This window comes from Choloepus didactylus, chromosome 19 (genome assembly GCF_015220235.1).
Source record: "Choloepus didactylus isolate mChoDid1 chromosome 19, mChoDid1.pri, whole genome shotgun sequence".
In the NCBI taxonomy this organism is placed as follows: domain Eukaryota; kingdom Metazoa; phylum Chordata; class Mammalia; order Pilosa; family Megalonychidae; genus Choloepus; species Choloepus didactylus.
In genome coordinates, this window is record NC_051325.1 from 28,121,313 (window position 1) to 28,127,594 (window position 6,282).

Here is a 6,282-nt window from a genome sequence, read left to right on the forward strand (position 1 = left end):
AACTTTCTGCATAACTGCCAAATGGTATAGCAGCAGTTGTACCAATTTTTTTTGTTTTTTTTTTGCTTTTGCCAAAATAAGGTTTTATTTAGAAAGTCATGTGATAGACACTGAGTAAGCAGGCCCAAGACTCAGCCACTATAGATTACAAATTCATAGTCTTTCCAACTCCACCAATGGTCTTTGTCATGTCAAAAAGTTGGTTTCTTTGGTAATTCCTAGTTTTAGCTTCCTGGAAAAGAGACCTTTTCCCATAAGCCATCTTCATTTATTTTTTATTTTTTTTATTTTTTTGTAGAGTAGAGCTTTATTTCCAGGAAAAAGCATATTGGTTGGAGATAGGTATTTTTTTAAAAAAACATCAAGGTAGATCTAATATGCTCAACAAAATGGTAGGGCTCAGCCAGAGGTGACGTTGCAAAGTTCTCTAGTATTTGCTTATCATCTTGCTGCAGCTAGAAATCCAAATGTGGAAATGGCATCCAGTAATATGGTCCTATACGGAGTTGCTCTGTCTTTGCATCATATATGCTAATCATAGGTCCTCCTGTTAGAGCTTGCGCAGCACGCAGCTCCTCCTCTGGGCCTCGATCTTGAAAGGAGCTCTGTATATCTCTGCAGTTTTAATGTTGACAGCAATGCCATAAATTATTGAAAAGTGTTTTTCATTTTCTTCTTAGTCATTTAATTCCATCACACATAAAGTCACCAAGTGAATATCCTCTTCTTGTCTGTCGAATTCACTAAGAAGTTATGAGTAAGTTTTTGTGACAACTGCCTATCATCACTGAAGCCTCCCACGAGATGTACTTCCAGCCTTTCACATTGAGTGTAGTTGGAAAAGGATTTTATGGAGTTCATGATCAAGGGGAACTCAGCTTTGGTGTCATGTCCATCACAAGGTGTCAAGCAGGTAGCCCCATTACCTCCAGAGGTGGGTGGGCTCATACGAGGTCCCGGGCAGACTGCAGCAGCTGCACTCATCGCCCCTAGAGGAGCAGCAGCATTGCGGAGGCGGCCGCCACGGCAGGCCCAGGAAGGCGGTGGCCTCAGTTGTACCATTTTATATTCCCACAAACAATGAACAGATATTTCTACTTCTTCACATCCTCTCCAACACTCATTATTTTCCATTTTTTAACAGTAGCTATTCTAGTGGGTGTGAAACAGTATCTTACAGTGGTTAGATTTGCATTTTCCTGATGGCTAATGATGTTCAGCATCTTTTAATGTTCTTTTTGGTCACTTGTATATCTTCTTTGGAGAAATGTCTATTCAACTCTTTTGCCTATTTTTAGACTTGGTTGTTTGTCTTTCTGTTGTTGAGTTGTAGGATTTCTTTTTATATTCTGGATATGAAACACTTATTGGATATGTGGTTTCCAAATATTTTCTCCCATTCTGAGGCTGGCCTTTTACTTTCATGAAAAAGTCCTTTAATGCACAAAAGTTTTTAATTTTAATGAGGTCCCATTTATATATTTTTTTCTTTTGTTGCTCATGCTTTTGGTGTAAAGTCTAAGAAACCACTGCCTAACATGAGGTCCTGAAGATGCTTCTGTGTTCTCTTCTAGGAGTTTCGTAGTTTGGGTTCTTATGTTTGGGTATTTGATCCGTTTTGAGTAAATGTTAGTATATGGTGTGAGGTAGGGGTCCATTTTCATTTTTTGCATATGGATATCCAGTTTTCCTAGAATTATTTGTTGAAGATACTATTCTTTTCCAATTGAGTGGACTTGGCACCCTTGTCAAAAATCAGTGAGCCATTAATATGAGAGTTTATTTCTGAACTATCAATTTTTATTCTATTGTCTATTTGTCTGTTCTTGTAATCATACTGTTTGATTAGTGTACCTTTATAATAAGTTTTAGAGTTGAGAAGTATGAGTCCTCCAACTCTGTTCTTTTTCAAGATGGGGCCCCTTTCCCTTCTATACAAATTTTTTGATTGGCTTTTCAATTTCTGCAAAGAAGGCTGTTGGAATTTTGATAGGGATTGCACTGAATCTACAAATCACTTTGGGTAGAACTGACATCTTAACAATATTTAGTCTTCCAGTCCGTAAACACAGAATCTTTACATCCTCAGTTAAAGTTATTCCTAGATATTTGATTCTTTTAGTTGCTATAAAAACGACATTTTTTTCTTGATTTCCTCTTCAGATTGTTCATTATGAACGTACAGAAACACCATGGATTTTTGTGTTTTGATCATGAATCCTGCCACTTTGCTGAATTTGTTTATTAGCTCTAATGGCTTTGTTGTGGGTTTTTCAAGATTTGTTAAATATAGGCTCTTGGCAACTGCAAATAGGGAACATTTTACTTATGCCTTTCCAATTTGGATGCTGTTCTGGTTTGCTAATGCTGCCGTTATGAAAAACACCAGAAATGGATTGGCTTTTATAAAGGGGGTTTATTTGGTTACAAAGTTACAGTCTTAAGGCCATTAAGTGTCCAGTGTAAGGCATCAACAATAGGGTACCTTCATGAAGAAAGGCCATTGACAACCAGAAAACCCTGTTAACTGGGAAGGCACATGACTGGTGTCTGCTTGCTCCCAGGTTGTGTTTCAAAATGGCATTCCCCAAAATGTTGCTCTTGGGGTGTTTGTTCTCTCTTAGCTTCTTCAGAGCAAGTCTGCTTTCAATGGCCATCTTCAAACTGCTGCAAGCATCTGGGCCTGTGTGGCTCTTTTTAAAGTACTCCAGTGATCCAATTAAGACCCACCCTGAATGGGCGGGTAACACCTCTATGGAAATTATCCAGTCAAATGTTTCACTCACAGTTGATTGAGTCACATCTCCATGGAAACACTCAATCAAAGAATTCCAATCTAATCAACGCTAATACGTCTGCCCCCAGAAGATTGCATCAAAGATAATGGCATTTTGGGGGACATATTACATCCAAACTGGCACAGGTGACTTTTATTTCTTTTTCTTGTCTAATCCTTCTGCATAAGCTTCCAGTACAATATTGAATAACAGTGGTGACAGTGCATCCTTGTCTTGTTCCTGATCTTAGAGGGAAAGCTTTCAGTCTTTCATCATTGAGTATGATGTTAGCTATGTGTTTTTCACATATGCTCTTTATTATGTTGAATAAGTTTCCTTCTATTCCTAGTTTTCTGAGTATTTTCATCAAGAAACGGGGTGCTGGATTTTGTCAAATGCCTTTTCTGTGTCTACTGAGATGATCCTGTAGTTTTTTTTCCCTATTCTATTAATGTAGTGTATTACATTAATTGATACTCTTATGTTGACTCAATCTCACATACCTGGGATAAATCCCACTTGATCACAGTGTATAATTCTTTTAATGTACTGTTGGATTCAGTTTGCTAGTATTTTGTGGAGGATTTTTGCATCTATATTCATAAGGAATACTGGTTTTTAACTTTCTTGTCTTGTGATATCTCTACTGACTTTCATGTTAGGGTGATGTTGGCCTCATTGAGTGAGTTAGTGAGTGTTCCTACCTTCTCAATTTTTTCGAAGAGTTTGAGCAGGATTGAAGTGTCATGAACACTCCCTAAACTCACTTTGTGAGACCAATATCATGAAATTCACCAGTGAAGCCTTGTGGTCCTGGGCTTTTCTTTGTTGGGAGGTTTTCTTTACTTGCTATTGGTTTGTTGAGATCTTCTCTGCTCAAGTCAGTGAAGGTAGGTTGTGTGTTTCTAGGAATCTGTCAATTCATCTAGGTTATATAATTTATTGGGACACAGTTGTTCATTGTGTCCTCTTATAATCCTTTTTATTGACATGGGGTTGTCAGTAATGCCCCTCTGTACATTTCTGAGTTTAGTCATTTGCATCTTCCCTTTTTTTCTGTTAGTCTAACTAAAGGTTTGTTGATTTAGCTATCATGTCAAAGAATGAACTTTTGTTTTTGTTGATTCTCTCTCTCTCTCTCTTTTTTTTTATTCTCTATTTCATTTATCTCCACTCTAATCTTTGTTATTTTCTTTCTTCTGCTTACTTTGGGTTTTGTTTGCTCTTCTTTCCCTAGATCCTCCAGTTATAAGGTTAGGTCTCTTATTTGAGATCATTCTTCTATTTAAAGCTTTAGAGCTTTAAATTTCCCTCTCAGCAAGGCCTTTGCTGCATCCAATAAATTTTGTTATGATGTGTTTTGATTTTCATATGCCACATGATATTTCCTAATTTCCCTTATGATTTCTTCTTTGACCATTTTTTGTTTGACTGTGTTGTTTAATTTCTACATATTTGTGAAACTTCCGGTTCTTCCTGTTACTGATTTCTAGCTTTATTCTGCTGTGGTCAGAGAAGATAAATTGTGTGATTTCAGTATTTTAAAATTTATTGAGACTTGTTTTGTATATTAGCATATGTTCTATCCTGAAAAATGACCCATATGCACTCAGGAAGCATGTGTATTCTGCTACTGTAGGGTGAAGTGTTCTATATAAGTCTGTTAGATCCAGTTGGTTTATAGTATCATTCAAGTGTTCTGTTTCTTTACTGAACTTCTGTCTAGATGTCTCATCCATTTTTGTAAGTGGTGTATTGAAGTTTCCTACTATTAAGATAGAACCATCTATTTCTCCCTTCAAATCTGTCAATAGCTGCCTCATATATTTTGGAGCTCTGCCATTAGATGCATATATATTTATAGTTGTTATGTCTTCTTGTTGAAATGACCCCTTTATCAGTATGATGCCATATTCTTTGCCCCTTATAAGAGTTTTAACTTTAAGTCTATTTTATCTGATATTAGTATAGCTATCCCAGCTCTCTTTTGGTTACTATTTGCCTGGTACATTTTTCCCCATCCTTTCACATTCAACATACTTGTGTCTAAATTTAACATGAGTCTCTTGTAAACAGTATATAGTTGGGTCACGCTTTTTTCATCTACTCTGCCAGTCTCTGCCTTTTGATAGAGAGTTTAATCCATTTTAATTTATAGTACTACTGACAATGTAAGACTTTCTTCTGCTGTTTTTCTATTTGGTCTTTGTATGCTTTGTATCTTTTTTGAACCTCTCTTCTTCCATTAATGCCTAGTTTTGTAGTTATTTCACTTTTTGAACTAAACTATTTTGAGTTCTTTCTCATTTCCTTCTATATATATATATTTTTTAGATATTTTATTTGTGGTCATCATGGGGCTAAAATTTAACATCCTAAATCTATAGCAATCACAACTGATATGACACCAACTTTAACTTCAATAGCATACACATACATTGTCCCTTTACCCCTCCATTCCCCCACCTTTTTGTTCTACTTGTGACAAATTATATCTTTATACATTGTATGCCCCACACCATAGATTTATCATTACTTTTTATGCATTTGCATTTTAGAATCTGGAAGGGGTAAAAAATGGAGTAAAAAAATACAATACAATAATACTGGCATTTATAGTTACCCATATGATGATCTCACCAGATGTCTTTGTTTCTTTATGCCACTTCAATCCATTGTCTACTGTCCTTTACTTTCAGCCTGAAGAACTCCCTTAAGCATACTTATAGGGTAGGTCTAGTGGTGATGAACTCCCTCAATTTTGTTATCTGGGACCATGTTAATCTCTCCCTCATTTTTGAAGGGCAGCCATGCCAGATATAAAATTATTGGTTGGCATTTGTTTTCTTTCAGCACTTTAAATATTCTGTCCCACCACCTTCTTGCCCCCATGGTTCCTGATGAGAAATTGATACTTAATCTTATACTGTCTTACACAACACATTGCACTTTTGTCTTGGAGCTTTCAAAACTCTCTCCTTGTCCTTAGCAGTTGACGGTTTAACTACTATATGTCATGGCATAGTTTAAATTTATCCTGTTTGGGATTCATTGCTATTACTGTATGTAATATTTTGTTTTGTTAATGTTTTGTTAACTGAGAAATTTCCTGTCATTATTTCTTTGAATATTTCCTCTGTCCTTTCCTCTCCTTTTTCTCCTTCTAGAACTCCCATATTGTATATTTTGGTATGCTTAATAGTGTCCCACAGGTCTCTTAGACTCTGCTTGCTTTTTTTATTTTTTTTTTCTTTCTGCTTCTCAGCCTAAATCATTTCAGTTGTCTTGTCTTCAAGTTCACTGATTCTTCTACCAACTCTAATCTGCTGTTGAAACCCTCTAAGGAATTTTTCATGTCAGTTATTGTGGTATCCAACTCCAGTAGTTCTGTTTGATTTCTTTTTAAAATTTCTCTTCATTGACAATAGATTCTATATTGTTTATTCACCATTTCACTTATATCCTTTAGTCCTTTCTCCCTGTATTCATTTATTTCCTTAAGCAA

The 6,282-nt window shown here is 36.0% G+C and overlaps 1 pseudogene; it reads right to left on the bottom strand.

Annotated features, from left to right (window-relative positions):
• Window positions 1–224: 224 nt before the first annotated feature.
• Window positions 225–1,122, bottom strand: LOC119515148 (annotated as a pseudogene).
• Window positions 1,123–6,282: the final 5,160 nt, after the last annotated feature.